This window comes from Phyllostomus hastatus, unplaced genomic scaffold (assembly GCF_019186645.2).
Source record: "Phyllostomus hastatus isolate PE091 unplaced genomic scaffold, TTU_PhHast_1.1 phas_contig_16, whole genome shotgun sequence".
NCBI lineage: Eukaryota > Metazoa > Chordata > Mammalia > Chiroptera > Phyllostomidae > Phyllostomus > Phyllostomus hastatus.
This window is the reverse complement of record NW_025333643.1, coordinates 29314260-29336867: the sequence shown is the minus strand read 5'-3', so window position 1 is coordinate 29336867 and position 22608 is coordinate 29314260. Positions and strand designations below refer to the sequence as shown.

Genomic DNA, 22608 nt, shown 5'->3' with positions numbered 1-22608 from the left:
AAGGGAAAACATGTAAGTGAAATTTTATGAACCAGCCCTAGAAATGATGTGCATCACTTGCACAAATGTTCCAATTAGACAAATGAAAAATGTCCAAGAAGGAGAAAAGAGGCCCAATAGTTACTTACAAATTTATGTGCTCTTGTGGAACTGGTTTATAATTGCTAAAGGGCAGGGATAGTGTTTTCTATACATTCTTATCTTTCACAGTATTTAGCACATTTTGGTGCATTTAAGAGTGGGAAGGTTTTAGGGTGATGGACCTGGAAGCTCAGTTTTCCCATCTGTAGAATTCTGTTTGCCTAACAAAGGTAGAAAATTGGAGTTAAGGAATCTTGTTGCTGACAGTGATCTGATAGGTAATGTGGTCCAGCTGGCTATTGGTTTTAAGTTTCTTAGAGAAATGCATATAAATACTTAGATAAAATGCAGAATAACAACAGCAACAAGACTGTAAAATGTTCAGCAAGATTCTCTCTGATTTCCCCAAGTAGTTGTTCATTACGAGGTTTAGCCGAGAGTTTTTCACTGTGGAGGGTTTATTATTCTAATGTGCCTTTGTAGCATTTCTGAAATAGCTGGTTATTGAGTGGATTTGAAGTTCTGAGGTATTAACTAGTGTACCTAATGGCTTTTGCCACTTACACACCGGCGGTAAGATGAAACTGTCATTCCGTGCAGACAACTGTAACTCCAAACACTTTACCTAGTGATGTCATTTATCTTTGCAGTAATGTGCTGAGATCGTTCTCCCATTTTACAGTTGATGAAGCTGAGGCCTAGTAGCTTGTTCAAGATAATGCAGCTAACTAAGTGGAGACACTAGAATTGGAGCCACACAAGTTGCTATGCCAGTAGTTTGTATAAGAAAACACCTTCGTTCTCTCTGATGTGAATAGGAGAGAAGAAGGACCATTAGGTAAGTGTTGGTGCAATGCTGGTCGTTCTCTGGGAATGAGCGGATGAAAAATCTTGATTTGATTGGCTAGGTTACTACAGTGGTAGGAAAATAAGCATCATTTCACTTACAGTATTATAGTAGTTGTGTGTTTCCCTGACAGTTAATAAAATGGTATAGATACTACTTGATAATAATCCCTGTTGCCAGTTTGGTTGCTAAACCAAGAAGCCCCTGGGTAGTGGTGGAGAAACGCATTCCCACATTGTTATATATTGAATTTATGTCACAGATGACTAGACAGCATGTCCCATCTGTGGAAAACATTTGGTTAGTGTCTTCTCTTTGATGCTTAAGTCTGTATGGACTTGAACTTGCACTGTGTTGTGATCGTGGTCTGTATTTTGCACATCTATGTCTATTTTTTAGTGGGGAAGGGTAGATCACCTTCAGGGTCAGTTAATATTTTTAGTGAAAGTAAGAATAGTGTTTAGATTTTCCTTTCTGACTACTTAAAACACTGTATTTAAAAATGGGTTAGATGCCCTGGCTGGCATAGCTCAGTGGATTGAGCGCGGGCTGCGAACCAAAGCATCGCAGGTTCGATTCCCAGTCAGGGCACATGCCTGGGTTTCAGGCTATGGCCCCAAACAACTGCACATTGATGTTTCTCTCTCTTTCTCCCTCCCGTCCCTCTTTAAAAATAAATAAATAAAATCTTAAATAAATAAATAATAAAATGGGTTAGTGCCTGACTGGTGTAGCTTATTCAGTAGGGTGTTGTACTGTAAATCAAAGGGTTTCCAGTTTGATTCCCTGTCAGGGCACATGCCTAGATTTCAGGTTTGGTCCTTGTCATGGCGTGTGCAAGAGGTAGCCTATTGATGTTTCTCTCTTGAATGCATGTTTCTCTCCCTTTCTTTTTCCCTCCCTTCCCTTCTTTCTCCCTCCCTTCCCCTCTTTCTCAAAACAAATAAAATCTTAAAATTTTAAAAAAAATGGATTATTTTCTCAGTACTAGCTAGCATGGGAAACCTCATTTCTAAATTGAGAGGCCATGTTTTTCTCATACCAACAGAGTAGATATTTGGAATTCAGAGGGGATGAAACAGAAAGGACACAGTCAGCTATGACAAGCAAGCCATGCTTTGCAGTGGGGAGGTGCTTTGCAAACATTTGTGGAGCAACTAAATGAATTCATGAACAGAGGAATGCACCTTATTCTAGTTAATTTCTTTCATTTTCCTAGAAATGACCAAGATAATATATTTCAGGAGTGAGATTAGGATATAAAGTATGAGTTCATTTTCATTTTGATATAATTTCAAACATACAAAAGTTGCAAGACTGATATAAGGAATTTCCATATACCCATTAGTCAGGTTCTTCAGTTATTTATACTTGTCTCCATTTGTCTATCATTGCCTTTGTCCCTAACTCTCTACTGCTCTTTCTCAGACATTCTCTCTCTCTCTCTCTCTCTCTCTCTCTCTCTCTCTCTCTCTCTCTCTCTCTTTTGCTCTCTCTCCCTCCCTCTCTCTCTCTCTCTCACACACACACACTCACACACACAGAATTCATCAGTGTCTACTTTTGTCATGTTCCAGTAAAGTCTTTTATTGCCATTATTTTCCCCAGTCCAGGAGGAGTTGAGGATTATGCATTGTATTTAGTTGTCATGTCTCTTTTATAAGATTGTGTTTATGAACATTTAATTAACAAAATATGTTATAGAATTCTAAATGAATACATTAGGGATTCTTCTAATCTATTCTCTTGGGTGTAGACAAAATCATTTCTGAAGGTGAGATACACAGGTCCTGACCTCTTGTTCCTTTCTTAAAAAGATGAGGGTTTTTGTTACTTTTTTGGCAAATTTTCTTAGTGCTACATCCATGGGTGTCACTATTGTAGTTATGGTGAGCTTGGTAGCACTGACATTAATAGTTGCTCTTTCCCATGTCACATACCTGTGTCACCATTTTTGTCTTCTGTAGCCTCACAGCACAAGAGAGTCCCCTTCTTTCTCCTCTTACCCTCTTTTCGCTGACCTCTTTAATTTCACAATGAGACTTTGAAGTTGTGTGAGACTGGCTCTGGCAAAGGCATTTGGATGACTCCTATCTCTGATCATTGTAGTAACTAATAAAAGCTTGAAAATTACTCTTACTTTGCAAGAACGATTCCAGTGACTTAAAGGGAGCTCAGCTGTATAAATATGCAGTGTTTCTTTGCTGTGTAAATTTTGATCAAAGGGAAATGCATATGCCGTTTAGCAGAATGTTTCTTTTAAATTTAATCACATGTGAGTGTAAAATCCCAGGTCGAATAAGGTGGCACTGGAGATGGGAACTGAAGGCTCAAAAAAAATGGATGTGCAAAGAGACTTTGCAGACCACACTCTGCAGAGGGTTTGGGCTAGATACAGAGGTAGGAGATAGGTGGCATGAATACTAAAACCTTGTTTATATGTTCAACTAAAAGGACTGATATTACAAATTGATCTAGAGATGTCAGCTTGTACCAAAGCGAATGATTCCCTGTCCTATAGTTCTTGAACTTTTTGAGTTAAAATAAAACTTGGAAGTGCAATAGACAGTGTGGTTGTCTTTATGCTGTGGAAATAAAATTTTGACTTCCAGAAAAATCAGTAATTAAAATTTTTTCTTTGATGTTGTCTTCCGTGGGCCTACTTCATTTTGATTCACTTAGTTTTACATGTTTGGACTATGTTTTTCTTGTCTTAGGGCTGGCATCTTGTTAGTGAGTGGAGTGGAACAGTATAGGAAGGAGGATAGAGAGGTGGTATGAGTGAGATGGGTTCTGAGGTTGGGGCCAGACTGGTGAGCAGTGAGCAGATCCATTCATGTGGTCTGTACCACGCACAGGACGTAGAGTGTGACATTTGTGCCAGGGCTTTGCTAGGTGTGGACATGTCTGTTTTCCTCCTTGCATCTGGGAGGCAAAGACAACACACCCTGCCCTGTGGGACAGGGAGCCTTCTCAGAATAGCCACTACTCTGGGTTCATTCATTCATTCAATAGTTTGTTCGGCAGATTTTTATTAAGTGCCTTTTTTGTACCTGGCATAGTTCTGAGAATGGGAAAAAAATCAGTGAACAAAACAGATCCTTATGCCTGTGGATGCTCATATTCTGGAGAGATACAAGGGATGGAGATAGACATATTAAGTACATTAGTATGTTAGAAGGTGTGTGCAAGGTAGAGAAAGCCAGGTAATGGGCATTAGCACCTTTAAAGGTGCTATTTGAGTGAAGACTTGAAGAAAGTAGATGATTCCAGGCAGAGGGAATAGTTGAATGCAAAGGGCCTTTGTTGCAGGGTATGCCCTGCATGGTTGAGGGACAGTTGGGAGTAATGTGACTACAGCAGTGACCCAGGAGGGATGTGGGGAGATGGGCTCTGAGTACTAACTGGGACCTTGCCATTAAAGACTTGCCTTGTACCTGAGTGTCTTAGTGCCAGTGGAGGTACTCAGCTGATTTAAGCTTTAACAGGATTCTTGCTGTGTTGTGAATAGACCATGGGTGGGAATGGGGGTGAGGATAAGGGGCTCTGTTATGCAGTTTGTACAGCAATCCAAGACAAGGTGATGGTAGCCATGATCAGGAACTTGGTATGAAGATGGGGAGCAGTGATCAGATTTTAGATCTACTTTGAGGGCAGTTTCCATGGGATTTCCTAATGGAAAAATGTGAGTCAGGATTCAGCCAAAGATGATTGGCCTGAGTGTGACTAGGAGGATGTGATTGCCTTGAATTGTGATGGGGAAGGCTGTGTGTGGAGCCCATTTCAGGGGGCAGGTCAAGTTCTGGACGTGTTGAGTCCAAGATATTTAGACATCCCAGAGGACATTTGGTGGAGGCAAGTAGGTACTCAAATTTGCAGTTGAGGAAAGAGGTGTGGGCTAAGCTGGGATTGCAGGGGGAGCTGGAACTGCCTGGCAACTGTTGCCAGGTCATGTTGTGTTCATGTTACTGTGAAACTGACCTAATGGTTATTCAGGGATCCTCCTGTGGGCTGCTGATCCCAGGTGCTCCCTGTTAAGGAGACTTTTGGTTTAGCTCTTTAAGAAGATGTCAGCCTTGGTGTTAGGCATTAGCTCTTGAGCTTTGCAGGGCTGTGGTGCTTGTTGCATGCACTCCAAGAAAGACCTCAGAGGTACAGAGAGCTTGAGCTACATACAGACTTGGAGAAAATCTTCTTCACCTTGACTGTGGGAGAAGCTGACTGGGTGCCCCAATATGGGGCAGAGTGGAAGCTGGAATACTAACTGGCTGATTCCCATCCTGTTCTTCTGCTCTACTGGACAGTGCGCAGCTCCTGTTTGGAGAGGTGTTTGCTCAGAAAATGGATAAAATATGCTTCTTTCATCCTTTTACCCATCTTTCATCACCCAGGAAAAGTGGGATTGCATTCTGGAAAGGAGAAGACTTCTCTTGGTTCCTAATTTAAAGATGTGCTCCTTGAGTATTTCTCAACAAAGGCAAGCTAGACTAGGAACTTTCATGATGCTTTTGGTAACAAAACAGTAAGGTAACAGTTGAGGAAGGTTAGGGATTCATTTTTGGGTAGGGATTTTTTTCTCTCTGTGCCTCCTGGAGAAGGAGGATGTAGCTGGCTTGGCTTTGTACATTGTTTGCTTGGCTGCTCTTGACTCCTCTGAGATGGGGCCTAGGCTGTGTTGCCTGTCTCTATCCAAAATAAGAGGTCATGTGGAGGCCAGGTATATGACCCTACCCTTAGACATGTCTTATAGCCTGTCTTTAATGCACCACTGGGAGGCAATATAGTACAGTTTGAACTAGATTCAAATCCTGGTTCCTCCAGTTAATTGCTATGTGACCCGAGCAGCTTACTTAACATCTCTGAGCCACAGTTTTCTCACTGGTGAGTCATTCCTACATTAGAACATTGTTGTGAGCAGCCAAATGAAAAAAACGTATGTCAAGGGCTGGACACTGTTCCTGGTACATAGCAAATGTTGAATTAATGACAGCCATTATCATTATTATTGCTGGCTTTTCCTCCAATTCTGACCTGAAGCTTAGGCCCCTGTGTTAAGATTAACTTACTTCCAGAAAAGATGTACTAATTGTATTATTACATATGATGTATATTTATATATACATGCATGGTTCAAGGTTTACACACACACATTAATTTAAGCTTGTCTTATAGTCTGTGAGAATTATATTTTTTAGTTATTGAACTGTGATAAAATTGTTTTTCACAGAAAGATTCCTATAAGTGATCATTATGTAGGCTGTCAAAATAGAGAATAATGTAGAAATGGAAACTAACTGAAAAATTAAAAAGAAGCCTGGTGTTCATACAAGGTTCCCAGTAACATACATATTTTTATAACCTGGATATATAAAAATGTTGGCACTTCCCTGCATTGTTTAGGGTTGGATGGCACAGACAAAGCTTTTGGGGGTTAGGATAAATATTTTTTGGTTAATGCTACAAGTTGTAGTCTTGTAATCAGGAGTGGCTTATCAGCAGCTTTTCAGAATCTGACATTCCACGTGGAATGCCCTGATGGAAGAAAGTTAACACTCTGTGAATGCTTTTACAGTTGAATTCCACACACATGAATTATGACAAGTGAGGCGACTACTCTGTGGTTTGTTGTGTCTGGTCTGGTTCCTACTTTTAAAGTTGAAGTTGCATTTGGTCATTTGAAGCTTATTTTCACAGTCTGGCCAAGCCAGCAGGGTCTCTAGGCTCTGCAGGGGACATAAACCACTGGCCTCTAAGTCAGAGTGCTCAGTAGATAAGCATTTCAAGACTTCATTGCATCATGCAAAAGGACTTATGGGCTTATTTAACATACACTGTTTGACTTAATTTAGATATTTAATGGAAAGAAAAGCCTTTTATTATCACCAAAGGGAAAAAACTGCCAAATATTGTGAGGCTCCGATGAAGTATTTTAATGGATGTATAGAGTGGAAATATATGTCACTGTCTTACATAATGGGGTGTTTAATAATAGTTGTAAAAAAAATTTTAAAAAGCTGTATCTTAGATATTGCTCTTTGTAATTTATATTCTGTGGTTTAAGGAAGTCTGTTTTATGTGTTTTTTCAAAATTTGTTTTAATGAAGCATGTACTGATTTTTAAAAATAGCCTTTAACTGTGGTTTATGTTTATTTCACAAGCTCAATTAGGGAGTTGATGCCAGGAAGGAACACTTACCATCCTGTCTTTGACAAACATGTGAATAATAGCTGGGTCTGCTGACTGACTGGCCAAAGCTTTGTTGAACATTTTACTTAGTAGCCATTGGCATTCTGGGTAGAGCTGGGGTCTGGGGAGCTGGGTAACCTACAATAATGGGTGAGTGACATAGGCTGTCTAGGAGGAAACCAACCATTTGACTATACCTGGATCCCAATATCTTCCACAGGAACAGAACCCTCTCAGGCCTCCAAGGCCCAAGGTCAGCTGATTCTTAATTTGAGATCTGTTCTGTACTTCTGGGGTGTGGGGAGCTTCTATGAGCTGAATTATGTTCCCTGCCAAATTTCATATGTTGAAATCCTAACCCTCTAGTACCTCAGAATGTGACTATATTTGGAGATAGGGTCTTTATAGAGGTAATTAAGTTAAAATTAGGTTGTTAGGATAGGTCCTAATCCAATGTGAAAGGTATCCTCCTAAGAAGAGGAGAAAAAGGGCACAGACAGGCGCTAAGGGAAAACCATGTGAGGACACAGGGAGAAGAGAGCCAAGGAAAGGGACCTCAGAAGAAATCAACCCTGCAGATATGTTGGTGTCAAGATTTCTAGATTTCTTAGGTTGTTTAAACAACCTAATCTGAAATACTGAGGGGAGCCCTGGCAAATGAATGCAGGCACAAATCAGAATGCAAAGGAGGTGGTAGGTCAGTTGAAAAGTTTATTCCGTAAAATTATTCAATATGGAAAATGAGAGCAAGAAACCCTTTAAAGGGAAGCAAACCTATATATAGATGAAATTCATGTGGCAAGTGGAATCTTAATGTTTACTGAAAAATCACAGTGGGTTGGACACCATAATCCTGTGAGGTAGGAGCTGTTGTTAGCTCCATTTTGTAAGTGAGGAGGCTAATGCTAGGAAATTAAGTGGTACCCATGGGATTTCAGAGCCAGGTAATGAAACTCTCAGCCTGTCTGCGTTGTTGCTGTGCTAGCCCTGGGAGCTGGGTACAGGAGGTGATTGTTGGATCTGTTATTACTATCAGTTAAAAAGTATTGGAACACACCATCTTAGACCTATGTTTTGGGCCCAATCCAGAGGGAGGCTCTAAAACGTGGTGGAGATGTCACACAATAGTCACTGATGTTCCCAAGCCCTAACTGTGTGTGAGCCCAGTCTGTGTTCTGCACACATACAGACATCGGTCCTGAGCCGTGTTGCCAGCACTGGTACTGCCGCACCCAGATGATGCTCACCTTGCACCTGGGCAGTGCTGGCCCAGCATCCACAGCTGTCACAGAGAAAGAAGGGGAGGAGGAAGAGTATGCTTGACATTGGGTTTTTAAAACAGAAAAAAAGTTGTTCATTTTTCCCTTATTACAAAAGTTATTTATGCTAAATGTAAAAAAAAAACTAAAACCAAAGCAAAATTAAATAAAATTTATCTATAATCTCTCCCTCTAGAGAGAATTATTGCTGATGTTTTTCTGACTGCCTTTCTTTTTCCTATGAAAATATACTTACTATAACTATAAATATACTAATACTTTTTACAAACATCAGCATTAGTTAGAAAAGAGTGAGCACTTTGGAATAAAGCTTGGCTTTAAATTGTAGCTTTCCTTTCCGTGACTTTGGACAAGTTATTTAATTTCTTTCTGTCTGCATTTTCTGTATTTAAAATGGGGACAAGAAATAAATAAAGCTTCTTTCATTGGAGTTTGCAGTAGCCCAGGGTATATAATATGTGCTCTCTTCTAGCAGCAACTGGCACACAGTGTGTATATGTCATAATTGTCAAAAGCAGTTTTTGTGACACAGCTTTGTTACTTACAACATATTAGTCAACAAACATTTGGTGTGCTAGTATGATTTTGGAATCATGTTTCTTTCTTTGTTCATGTTTATTTTTACAACCCTTTATAATGACTGCATAGTACTTCACCATCAGTATGAATTATAATGTGCTTGGTTTTTATTGGACATTTATTTTTCCTAGTTTTTATATGCCATAGACAATGCCGTGATGTGTTTCTTTGCAGCTCTGTAGCTGAGTTTTCCTCAGTGGTTACTATTCCATTAGGATCAGTTCCAAAGAGCAAGGGGTGAACAGCAATGCATGTTTTTAAGGCTGTTGAAGCAGTGCCAAATTATCCCCAGCAAAGGCTTTGCCAGCTCACCCTGCAGCTGGCCATGTATGAGAGTGCCCATTTCTATTTGTGAAACTTGGTTATATTAGATTGATGGACACAAAAGGAAAAGTGGGACATAATTATACTCTGTGGGTCACTGACCCAAATCTGGTATCACAAAAAGAAAGCAGCAACTCTCCAGAGTTGGGAGAGGAGAGACCAGTGGGACATCTTATTAAGTTAGTTGTGTGTTCCAGGAGAAGATGAGGGCAGAAGCTCTCCTACATGGAGCCCTTGCTGTGGGCCAGGTGTTGTGTGCAGTGTTCTCAGCCATGTAATGTAATCTTCACAGCAACACACTGAGGTGGGATTCCTGGGGACTCTTTTTAGCCCCATTTTATAAATGCAGAAACAGAGGTTTAGGGAAGTTGTGCAGTGTATCCAAAATCACAAATTAGTCTACTCTGTGGCAGTGTTGGACGTTAAATCCATGTGTGCTCTCAGGTTTCTGCTCTTGTCCTGGGGTGAGGAAATGGAAACATGGTGAAGGAACCTGCTTGGAGGCCAAGCGGGAAGGACAGAGTAGAACCCAGCAGGGTGTCTAGCTTGTTGGATTAGAAGCTGTGGCTTTGGCAGATAGGGAAGTGGGGAGAGGAAGCCAGTGTAGAGAAGGTGTGAGGATTCAGGTGGTATTATGGGGCCATGGAGACAGGCTGGAGATCTACCAGGACATAGAATAACACCATTTACACGTTTGAGGCTTGCATGCATTATCCCACTTAATCCTCAAACCAGCTGTGGCAACTGAGGAAACTGAGACCCAGAGAGATTGAATAATGTGGTCCTTAAGTGTCACAGCCAGAATTGGACTTTAGGCAGCCAAATTCTGTTGCCCTGGACCAAGCAGACTGGAACTAGAACTCAGTGCAAAATTGCAGTCTGAGATCTGTTTGTGGGAGTGCTCTGGAACTTTGCAGCAGTTACTGACTGTCAAATTCATCTCAAAATTACTCATTACTCTCCATGACTCGGCTCTCATTGTTGTCTTGAAATGTTACTTAAATCATGTATTATTATTTAACTTCCCACACTAGGGAGATGACCCCAAACTTCCGAACATGTGTACCACAGTTAATCAGAGTGGGACTCAAGAATTGTTTGACAGAATTTAATTTAAGGGATCTACTGGAGACTTTACACAGGCCACATTCCTGTGGAGCAGAGGGAGGGAGGAGAGGTGAGGACAGTGCCTAGGTTGTGAATCAGAGAAATGGGCAGAGAGGAGATGGGCAGAGGAATGAAAAGCATCCCTATTTCATAGACAGCTGCCTGCAGGGTGCTTCACCTTCCTCAGTGGGGTGTCCTGTGTGACTTCCAGGTGCACTACCCGGGCTCACTGGGCTTTTTGCTTGCCTTCCTTCCCAGAATTTGCTTGACTATAAGCAAGAGGCCAAGGGCTTTAGACTCTGGGAAGCGGTGTGGGGCTCCCAATAGATCTGACTCTTGTGTGCCCATTTGGGCTTTTTCTTGGGAGCTTCTTCAAAAGTTCTCACATTTCCTGTTTGAGGAGTTGGAAGGGTGCTACTGGTAATACTTGGTATCAAGGGAGGAGACTTGGCTTTCAGGTACTTGTGACTCTGTCACTCACTAACTGTGATATAACAGTTCTTCCTCATGCTGCTGTTGGAAGATTTATAAGAGACTGGATGAAAATGCTCATGACAAAGGACCAGGCTCATGGTTAAGGCTCCATGCACACTTGCTGGTCTCAGAACTGGATGTCCTCAGGAGAACATCCAAAGGCCTCTCCCCCTTTGTTGAACACCGAGTTGAAAGGCCAGTGTGTTCCTTCTTTTCTTGTAGTTACAACAGACGTTTCACCACTTTGACTCTTTGACACTTTTCCTTGATGATTAGGTCCGAATCATTGGCTCTTCTCTTGGTCTCTGGAGGCATTTCCAAACCATGTCGTCCCACCACCAGAGTGTGCTCCCTCTTTTTCACAAGGAAATGTAGACAGCAGACATTGGACTATTCAGAGTCTGGTCATTTTCTTATCTACTTGCTGGTGTGATTTTTTTAACTTTGTAAGAATTGCCTGGAAGTTCTTCAGTCATTTCATTAGTCATTTTTGGTTTTTAAGATTGAAGACAAATTACTCTGAGGCAATGGGTCAGGTAGACATGGCTGGTTGGGTAACCATTTCCCTACTGAGTCAGCTGTCTGCTCACACAACTAAGAGCTAAAGTATGCTTGATGACTAGTCACTGGCCAATATTACATTAACTTGAAATTCCATTTCTGCTCCTAAGTTGTGGGAGCTTTAGATGCCTTTGTGGGTTGTTCAAAAGTACTGCAAATATTGTATTGATTGTATTGCATTATAGAGCCCAGAATTGTCAGTTTTCCCCTGAAGTGGTGTTTTTGTTATGGGTTTGAGATATTGCAATACGATATTGTTAAAAAAATATGTCCATTTATAGAAAGAAAACACCACTCTGAGAAGCTCAGTGACTTGCAGAAGATCTCAAACAGTTGTTGGCAAAGTTGGGAAGAGGTCTGCTCTTCCTGCTGAGTTTATCATCCCCAGCCTTTCTGCTTCTGCTAAAAACTACCCATGGAGCTATTTATTTTGATATTACCTCTTGATTGGAGAGACAGAATGTTGGGGATAGCTGCTGTTTCAAAATGCCTTTTGCCCCTCCTCCTGAACCCCTGTCCAGCATATCCCTGCAGTGCATATAACTCTGGAAAAGAGGTGTATTAAGTGTGTTTGTTCTCTGATGTCTGTGTGCTCTTGTCATCATCCATCTTGAAGGGTGGATAAGGTGCTGTATGGGGTTACTATGCCTTCTAATGACATCCTCCCATGCCCCACAGTGCCATACATGATGAAATAATAATGTGTATTAAATGAGGATGTTTATGTTATTATAATACCACAATCTTAACTTTGTTGTTGTTGGGTTTTTACTTCTTTAATTTGAGTGCAGCCTTAGATGATGATTTAAGAATGGGGTGGAATTTGGCCTTTATGTTTTTATTCCTTTAAGTAATTTGTAATTAACCTCTCATGCTTGTGGTAAAATGACGTTTGCTTCTAGTTAGAATGCTGGTACACAGAATTTTCTAGATTTGGCACAGCTGGGTTGGGACCACATGAAGTCTCATCCACAGAGTAACTGTTGTAAATAGCACTTTGAAATCCTACTTTAAGACTGTTGGTTTTCTCAAAAGTTGTTGTTTTTTTAATTTATACCCCTTCTAACTCTTATTTTTTTCCTTTTCCAGTAATGGATGAATTTTCTTTTTTACAGTTGAAACCACTACCTTTTTCTTAACTATAAATCAGGCAAAAATCACCACAGAGAACAAGTCTCAAAAGAATTGCAGTTAATATTTGACCTGGTTGGTTTCTTCATTCTTCGAAAAGTTGTTTTATTTCCCACCCCCATCAGCTATGTATGCTGGTTATGTAACTTTAACTTTTCATAGAAAATATGGATACCCATACATTAGCAAGACGGCCTTTGGTGTGATTGCTGCAGGCTTCCCACAGAATGTTACTACAAGGGAAACTGAGGCATGGATTCTCTCTTCTCCTTCTTCTGCAGAGCCTGCTATTGTAATGTTTTCTTGTTAGTAACATTATATGATTGTCATTCTTGTTCTCATTCGATAGAACCTTGGTCACTCACAGCCCAGTTCAAGCTTTTGCACAGGTACATAGAGATCACCTCTATTGTGTGAAGGTGAAATAATATAATTTGTTTATCACCTTGATTGTTTACCAGGGGCTATGAAAAATATGTTTTGGATTTAAAAGTATGAAAAACAAGTGTGCTAGCTATCAAAAAATCTCTCCCCTCGAAGCAAACATGTTTCTATAGCAAGACTCAAAACAAAATACTCAATCGTGATAAGCCCAGCCAATGAAAAGAAAGTAAACATGTTTACCACAGAAGCCTTATAAAGAGCACAGATGGCAGTCAGTTCTCTGTTCACTTGACTGATCTTCCAGGGAGCTATTGAGGGTCCCTGGGCCTCTGGGACAGAGCTGCTACGTGCCCTGCCAGCAGCTGGCTGCCCTATGCAAGCTCCACTCACTTAGGTTGGCCCTCTTTGCCAGTGGGAATGGAAGGTTCATATTTTGTGCCATTGAACTGAACTATGAGTGGAAGATATATGTGAAATTGAGCTCAGAATTCCCATGATTAAGTTAAACAGCAAGTTGTCATAGATTGGGTGTCAAGTAGGCTTATGGGAAATCTTTTTGGCTCACTGAAAGCACTGCACGTTGACATCACACATAATGACCTTCAGTGTCCCAGGCACTATAGTGTAGACACCCACGATATAAGAACGTGAATCATACCCAGCCCCTACCTCACCCAGCTCACTCTGGTTAAGGAACCAAATAGCTCAAACAGGAAGTCTGTAGAAAATACAAGGGCACACTGAGTGATGCAGGGGTTTTTGGGGTACTGGGTATTGTGGTTTGAGCCTTAGATGATGTAAAAGGGAGGGAAGGAGTTCAGCAATGGGATGACGGATTGTGCGCGTGGTGAAGGGCAGTTATGGATCTGAGGTTATGATGGCTTGGCTCAATGCAGCCCACAAACAAATTCAAGAGAAATGACCCAGTGAGAGGTGGCTCAATGATAGGTTGTTAGTGAATTTTAGAATTCAAGGTCTCAAAGGTGGACAAGTTGTAAAGGATATTGAGATCCAGGTTTTGGCCATTCCCTCATGTATGGAATGAGTAGTAGTCATTAATTAGTTAGTACTTGATGAGCCCTTACCATGTATGGGCAAATATCCCCATTTTCAGGAACAGAGGAAGTTGGCCATGTGCAGTTAGGAAGTGGCATAGCCAGGGTGGGACACAAGTAGCCTGTTCCACAGCCTGTGCTTGACTGCTGCACTGCACTGCTCCTCAAATGGATTGGATGCCTCTATGGTCAGGAATTAAGTAAAACAAGTGTACATTCACTCATTCAGCAACAAAAGGTTTTTGAGCACTAGGCCTGGATAAGCATTGGCCAGGCTTTTGGAAGGACCATCTTCATGGCTACTGAGGTTAATAGAAGAGGCCACACCGAGGGATCTAGACAGAAGTTGTGAACCAGATACTAAGATATCTGAGAATGCTGTAGAGGAGGTAAAGGCCACATGGCTGGGCTGGGAGCAGAGTCCCTTCACATGTGATCACCAAAGGAAGGGTTTTGAAGGATGGAGGAATCATCGGAGAGAGACAGGTAAGGTGGGCTGTTAGCAGAGCAATAACTTGGCTCTAAGACAGGGAATTGAAGAGGGGCCAGTTCTTCTGTCTTTGATTGAAGTCAAGGGATGTCCTGTAGATGGCTTTCAAAATAGGTGAAAAGGGCATGTTTAAGGAAAATGTAAAGTCTGTAGATTTTTAATGATGTTGGTAATGGAGGGCAGTGGGAAAAGGTGAGCACAGGAGCCAAGGTGAAGGATGAGTGAAGTTCTTTCAACATGGAAATGGGATTCTGGGATGGTCAGAGGCAGCAGGATGATGGTGATCTCATCCTTGAAGATGGGGTTACAGTTAAGTCACTCATTTTATTGCAGGGTTCAGACAGCTGGGCTACTTCTTGGGATGGTAGTGGAGGTGGGTAGAGAGATGTAATAGAAGACTAGCTTTCAAGTTTTAAATGAAATGGTAAGATTTTTAGTGAAAAAGAGTAGTAAACAAATCAAGAAGATTTCTAGTTGAGCCTCAGAAGGTTTCTGGTTGAACTAGAAAAGTAATTACATAGGAACCATATTCCCCAGGTATTCTAATTAATGGCTTTAGTCAAAAACTTGGAACATAGATACCAACAAGTCCTCTGGTGAGTTGGAAGAAATCTTACTAGTGAAAGTTAAGTAAAAGTGGTAGTGATTATTAGTTCTAGGCAACTTAAATGAAGTCAAGTGAGTTTGCTGAAGCCATGGCTGTTGGTGTAGTGACTCAACTGGTTAAATCTGGCTGACCATTTTTATTAGAACTTTAGAACTTAGCTGTTCAAACACATGCTTATTTAGGGGACAGTTGAGGTTATTATTTTTAAAACAGAAGTATTTGTTCTTGTTTTCTAAACCTTATTAATTGACGCCGATTGGCATTTTATTTGTGAGCTGACAACACACCTTTTCTCACAGCCCACGTGCTTTGGGAAGCAGGCTCAGCAATGTCAGAAAGTTCCTCATGGAGACAGTGATGAGTCTGCTCCACCCACTTCTGTTCCCTTGCTATTTTGGTGCCATTTGCAACAAAGGAAACCACATTAGTAAACTAGAGAAGAATTGAAGCTCACACAAATGCTCTCCTTCCTATCAGGTTGTGTAACCATTAGACAAAGTAGGCCCACTCTTTCTGTGGCACATGGGACCTGAGGTAATGTCAGTGCAGACCACATGACATGGCCTTGCCATGGGGCTCCCAGGTTTTCAGACTAATCTGATTAGCTTCATTAAAAATACTGTGAAGGTGTACATATATATGTGTGTATACCTGTGTATATGTACACATATATGTAACTACTTGTATTATATGGGTATATAAAATTCCAAATTTAGCATTCTAAAACCAGTGATCCAGTGAAATTTTGTGTCAGGGTCCCTGCAGGAAATGGGTGGCCTTTATCTCGTCTAGGCCTGAAAGGTCATGGTAAGGGTAGGACATGGTTACTGGAACCTGGAGAAAGTAGCTATGTGGGGAGGGCTGTCTGGGCAGGAGCTGTGGCCATTCCTGGAGGGACTTGGTCAATCTACAGTATCCTGGCAGGGAGGGCACCTGCTGGTAAACACCCCGTCCTCTCTGTCCTCCTGAGATGAGGCCTCCATTGGTGGTTCTGTACTGGAAGCCAGAGGGCAGGGTACCCATTGACAAAGTGTGCATGGGCAGCCTTTTAGTGCACGGGGTGGGGGGTGGTGGGATGGTGGGTGAAGGATCTGGAGAAGCCAATGAAAGACCTCATTTGGGCATGACACTGCCACACAAGCAATCCATGGGAGAGAGGAAGGTGGGAGTTGACTTCCCAGAGCTTCAGGATGGCTGAGAAGCATGCAGCTTTAGGGCAGTGTCTCTTAGAGCATGGTGCTTGGACCAGTACCAGGGTCACCTGGGAACTCTCTAGAAAGTCTCAGGCCCTACTGTGGACCTACTGAATTAGACAGTAGGGGGAGGGCTCCAGCAATCCGTGTTTTATAAGCCCTTTTGAGGTTCTGGTGTTTGTTTACAATTGAGAGACACCACTGGGTGTCTTGAGGTGTTGGATGGTCAGCAAATGATGTCAGTTTGCTAAGATGACCACTATTAGCTTGCTTGGAAATACCAGTGACTAGCATGTTGTCTATATCAGTCTTCTGCTTGAAACTGTAAACCTCCAATCTTCCTTTTGGAGACAGGCATTCGTCAAAAGAAGTGAAATAATGCATTACATGTGGACCCTGGGGGCCAATACCCAACATGCCATTGTGCCTTTAATGTCCAAGTTTTCCAAGGCAGGCCACAGACTTTTGGAGGTTGTTTTTGAAAAACAGATGCAAATGTTGCCTCTTCTGTTGTTGTTTCCCTGATGCCTGGCAGTGTTTGGGAAACAACTTGATTGCTAGGTCTTGGCCTCAGGGAACCACAGCTGCTTTTTGCAGCTCCCGGCAGACTTTTGTACCAAGCAAGGATTGCTTCAGGGAAAAATAAACTGGGGAGAACAAAACAAGAAAATATCACTGTTGTTTTGTGGCTACCTCTACCTGTTTTTTTCTGGAGTTGTTTTGTAACCACAGGTTTCTTTAAAAAACAAGGCAGGGCCCTGTGGCATCCTAGGCTTCTGTCTCCAGGGTTAGACCTAGAAAGTCCACTGGACTTTGCAAACCTGTGTGGTAGCCACTGTGAGAATATATGCATTTAAAAATAGGTAAATTGAAAAGGAAGAAAGCTTCATTCTTTCTAAGGACTCCCAAGATGGTAATCTGGCTTTTCAAAGATTGACTATGGCACTATGAATGTTTCAGCACTTCAAGGTTTCCTATAAGATATTTTAATGGGCTTTTAATTTATTGCAGTTCCTGATTCTCAGGGTTGAAGCCATGTCACTGCTGACCCCCTAAACCAAGATGTTCTTGGGGACTCTGCTGCTCTGGCAAACTGGAAAGGAGCAAAAGACTTCCTGGGGCTGGGTTCCTGTCCCTCAACTGGATTCCTGACTCTAAGTGGTTAAGAGCAGTGCTGCTCTCCAGACTGGAGGCAAGGCCCCACCTTCATCAGAATTACCTGGGTCATCTGGTAGAAATTCAGATTCTTGGGACCTGGTCGAGACTCTGGACTGTGTAGCAGGAAGCTGCACTTCAAGTGAGCCCTAGTAGCACACCTAGGTTGCATCCGAGGCCATGGTGATGGATGCTGCCACAGTGTGTAGGGAGCCAGGGAAAGGGGGTGGGGAGTGTAAATGATGGTGTTGCCATACTTTATTTTTTTTTTATTTTAAGATCTGTACATCATTATAATGCATTTACTTTTTGTTTACTCACAAGGTCTCCATTATTTTGGCTCCACTTTCCTTTTTAAATCTGAGAATGTTCTTCCTAAAATCGCTTTATTTTGGCTTGAAATACATTTTTCTGGATGTCCTTGTAGAGGTAATAAACTTCTGTTTGCCTGAAAAGATCTTTGTTTCATTCTTGTTTTGAAGGATAGTTTTTTTCAGTATATAATTCCAGGTACAGTTTTTGCCTTTGAGCAGTGTTCTGGATAATTTATTTGGATGTCCACCTTCTCTTTTGGTGGTTTAAAAATTTTTTTTAATTGCTATATTTTTTATTTCTAAAGCTCAGAGTTTTAGCATTATAGAACTTGTATTTTATAGTACATATGTATGTATATAATGTACATTTTATAATATAAATATTAAGTGTAAAAACTATAGTATATATAGTTTACATAGTATTTTGGTTTAGATTATAGAACTTATATTTTATAGTATGTAAATATATGTATGCATGCATTATAGTATATGTGTATGTATATACTGTGCACTTTATTGTATACTATAAACACATATAAAAACTATAATATAGTTTATATAGTATTTTGGTTACAGTTACAGAGTTGGTGGAGATAGAATTCAGTCCTGGGTCTGTTGGACCTGCATGAAAACACAAGTACAAACAAAAACATTCTGCAAAACACAATGGTAGTTTGTCCTTTATTTTTGATACTTTAACATTTTTGGAAAACAAGCAAGATAGCACTAATGTTCATACTCTTAGAGCATTGTTTGACAAACTTTATGTGTTAGCTAGAAATGACATCTTCTTCAATGTGAATGAAAATTAAAGCACTGGTCTTTGTCCTCACTGCTGTTCTTTCGGATGATTTACCCTACCCACTCCCAAGCCATTTGAATACCATATTTTGATCTTATGGAATGCCTTTCCACCTCATCTTCCATTTCCTTCCAAAACTTGCTGAAGATAATTCCCCTAGAAAGCCTCCACCCACTCAGCCCCTTCCTGTGTTTCTCTGTACTTGCTTGTCCAGCCTTTCTGTGCTGCATGCCTCTGGAATCACAGACCTGGAGACAGGACCTGACCTCATCATCATTTGGCTGAGGGTTTCTCTCTCTCACTAATGTATACTATTAAAAGATTAGCTCCTATCTTTGAAAAATTATGAAATTTCACAAAATAATAATCTGGTTTACAACCTTCATTTGTAGGCTTGAAAGATCTGGAACCCCTGGGCTGTGTTCTCATGTGGCCTGTGAATTGTACTGCTGCCCTCTCAGCTGAGAAAGCATAGGTCTCCCCATTTTTCACATTCCTCATTGCCTCATACCTCAGACCTGCCTCACATCTGGCCTACTTTGCTCAGTTGCTTTATCTGCTTGGTCGGTATGGATGCCTTAGCTTTCCCTGTATGAATGAAAAAGGGTCAGAAAGGTTAAGTATCCTCCACAAGGGCTTGCAGCCAAAACTCAGTGAAGCTAGCTTGAGTCAGAAGGGTGTCTAGTACAAGGTAAGCTCTCAGAATTTTTGTACTAGTGTATTGACTGGAAAAATACGGAGTTCTTATGACACATGTTCTGTAGAGGCAAGCCCCTGCTACTGTGTGATCTTGGGGCAAATTTCAAAATTTCTGTGTCTCACTTTTCTTACTGCAATATTGAGCTTATAAGAGCTAAGAACTTTGTTGTAAGAATAAAATTAAATGAAATAACTGTTGTGAAATACTTAAAACAATATCCAGCATGTAGTGAGTTTTTAATAAATGGTGATTGTGTTTTTATAGGACACAGAAGAATTAATTCTTTCAATTGTTGATTTATTTGTTGACTTAGTAAACCTGTATTGAGTGCCCGCTATGAGTGAGGCATTTCTATGAAGTTGTGCAGTATAGTGATGACTGAAATAGAGAGGTTCCTTTACATTGTGGAGCTTATATTCTAGTGAGAAAGACAAGTGAATAATTGATTTTAAAAAGTTTATTGGTTATTACAAGAGTTCTGGAAAAAGCAATAGGATAATGTCATTGAGAGTCACTGGGGACCTAGCTTAAGTAAGTAGACAGGTCAACCTTCTTGAGGTAGCTTTTGCCTCTAAGACCCAGTGACGAGAAGGTGTTAGTTGGGTAAAGAATAGGCTTGTGGCATTATAAGTAGCTGGAAAAGCAGTGCACCAGTGCTGAGGCAGGAAAACATTTAGCTTGCTTGAAATGGAAGGAAGGCCACTGTATCTGTGTTAGAATTGGTGATTGGGCTGGTGGCTAGTGGTGCCATCAGAAAAGTAGAAAGTGGCTAGATTATGCAGAGCCTTCTAGGTCATAGAAGGAAGTTTGGATTTTATCCCAAAGATGGCAACCAACTCAGGCCATTTCTTTTTTGCTATGTGGCTCAGAGTTTTGGAGAAGCTCTCTGTGCCTTGGAATCTCAGGCCACACTGCAGAACAACTGAACCAGACTCTGGGTATGAGACCTAGGAATCTTATTTTATTTTTTTTAATTAATTAACTTATTTTTGGAGAGAGGGGAAGGGAGGGAGAAAGAGAGGGAGAGAAACATCAGTGTGTGGTTGCCTCTCACGCAACCACCTACTGGGGGCCTGGCCTGCAACCCAGGCATGTGCCCTGACTGGAAATCAAACTGGCAGCCATTTGGTTTGCAGGTCAGGGCTCAGTCCACTAAGCCACACCAGCCAAGGCAGAATCTTTATTTTAAAAGCTCTCCAAGTTACGCTTATACACACTTAAGACTGAGAAACACTCATCTATAATACAATACATTGGGGCAGGTTTCTATGGGAGTTGGAGCTGTACTCTCTGCAGAGGAATGGAAGTCTTCCATGGGCACCCAGAGGATGCTGTCAGCCATCGAGGGAGCCAGCTCACCAGGTTCTGCATTAGTAACAGCATGAGACATCTTCCATGCATGTGCACACCTTCTGCTCATAGCACATCTTTGGTGTTGATTGCAGATTAGCCTAAGAGTGATTCGTGGTAAAAATCATTTTAATCAAGAAGCTTAAAGCTGAAACTGATAGTTTAGGCTATTTGAAATACATATGATTTACCAGAAATGACAGAGAAGCTGGGAGGTGGAAGGGACTTGGGAGCATTAGTAAATGCCTAACCCCATGAATGAAGACACTGGAATCCTGAGATGTTTAATTGGCTTTCTTGGGGCCACACAATTGATTATTGATAGTATTGGTTTCAGAATTCAGGCTTCTTCACTTTGATGCCTGTACTTACATAGTATGTTCTCCCTTGATGGAAATATCTCCATAAGTCTTTCTCCCTATGTAATTCATAAACATTTTTAGAATTATTTTGGAGCAAAAAATGATTATGGTTCCTATTTTTACTAGTTTTGGTGTTCATTATATTTAAAAATAATTTTAATTTATTATTATTTAATACTTTTATGTTTTTCATCCTCTGGAAAAAATAATTGATTAATAGAAAATGGCACTACATTAATCCATGTAAGATTTGAGTTAAAATAACTTACTGTTTTGAGCATTTTATAGTGGGACATATTTTGGTAATGTCAGAATATGTAAAATATTTGACACAAAGTCTGCAATAAACAACAACCTTTCAATGTGTGTATTGAAGTAATTGGTAAACATATGTTTCAAAACAATATTTCCGGTTCCTATTTTACAGCACCACACTTAATATTGACATCTCCTCCTTTGAAAGGTGTTTTCCCCTACCTCTAGATTCTATGTCTGTCTTGCTGTTTTCAAATGTAAGGAAGTGGTGGTTTTAGAAGGTACATCTTAGTTATGTGTAAAAAATATTGTTCTGTTGCAGTGTTCCAGGAGCTTTTGCTGGCAATTCCAGTTTCCAAACAGAACATTTGGGCAATGGTGAGGGCTTCAATCCCTTCTCTGATTTGCTGTCAACTATGAATGGGTGGATGTGATGCCTGCTGGCTGACAGGGTGAGTGAACATTTATGATTACTCATCTGAAAATTCTCAAGACAAAAAGTCAACTGAAGGGATCCTACACAGTGCAGGAAACTGATAAAGTCTTAAGTTGATCAGAACAATGGCAGTGAGGTTGAGAGATTCTCATTTTCAAAGGAAGGACAAACTCTGTCATTGTTTTCTGCTATAGTCTTTTTGGATAACCCATACAGTGATCTGAGGATTTATAAATGGCACATAGGACACAGGAGAATGTTTTTTTGCTTACATGTTTCTTTTAATCATGCTCTTAAGAGTGGAGTGTCTAAATTATGAGCCACATGCACAGTTGAAAGAGAATCATTTGGTGATAAAATGAACCACCATGAAATAAGACTATAATGACCTATCTTGAGTTTTGGGATGTTTTACATCTAGTTTGTTCAATTGAGAAGGTCCCATCCCAAGTCTTCCACATGAGTAGGAGTCTTGAGAAAGCTAAAGGGTTGGGAACTTTGGGTGCTCAAAGATTTTCAGAAAGACTAAAGAGCATAGTTTACCTTATCAGTTTATTTATTGTAATTTTTAGGGAGAGGTTAGAAAGAATGTGATGATCATTTTCTGTTACATGTGTTTTCTGTTATTTGAATGCATCTATCATGCTCCTCAGAAATTGATGGCTCCTAAGTAGTAATGAACAAGCAATTGTGACTTGCTTTTACCAGAGACAATAATACACTGAGGCCAGGTCTTTTGGGTAAACACTCTGACCTCATTCAGTGGTAGATTTGTCATAGAATGAAGTCAACCTCATGGAAATTATTTGGTTTTAGGTTTTGTATTGAATGGCATTTAATGGGAAGAACCATTGGCATAACCTCTTCTTCTTTGTTTTAGTGAACTGGTATTTGAGACAGATTCAAATTAATGGAGGGAAATTAAGTGAAGTTG

The 22608-nt window shown here is 40.7% G+C and overlaps 1 protein-coding gene across 18 annotated transcripts in view; it reads left to right on the top strand.

Moving 5' to 3' along the window:
- FOXP1 (forkhead box P1) overlaps positions 1-22608 on the top strand; it is a 627100-nt gene that overhangs the window by 83454 nt on the left and 521038 nt on the right. For 17 of the 18 annotated variants that reach the window (XM_045832498.1, XM_045832499.1, XM_045832497.1 and 14 more), the window contains one exon: positions 21561-21690. The exons of the other annotated variant lie outside the window; for it this stretch is intronic. The gene's annotated coding sequence lies outside the window, so the exon portion shown is untranslated. The remainder of the gene's footprint in view (positions 1-21560; positions 21691-22608) is intronic. 18 annotated transcript variants of the gene reach the window in all.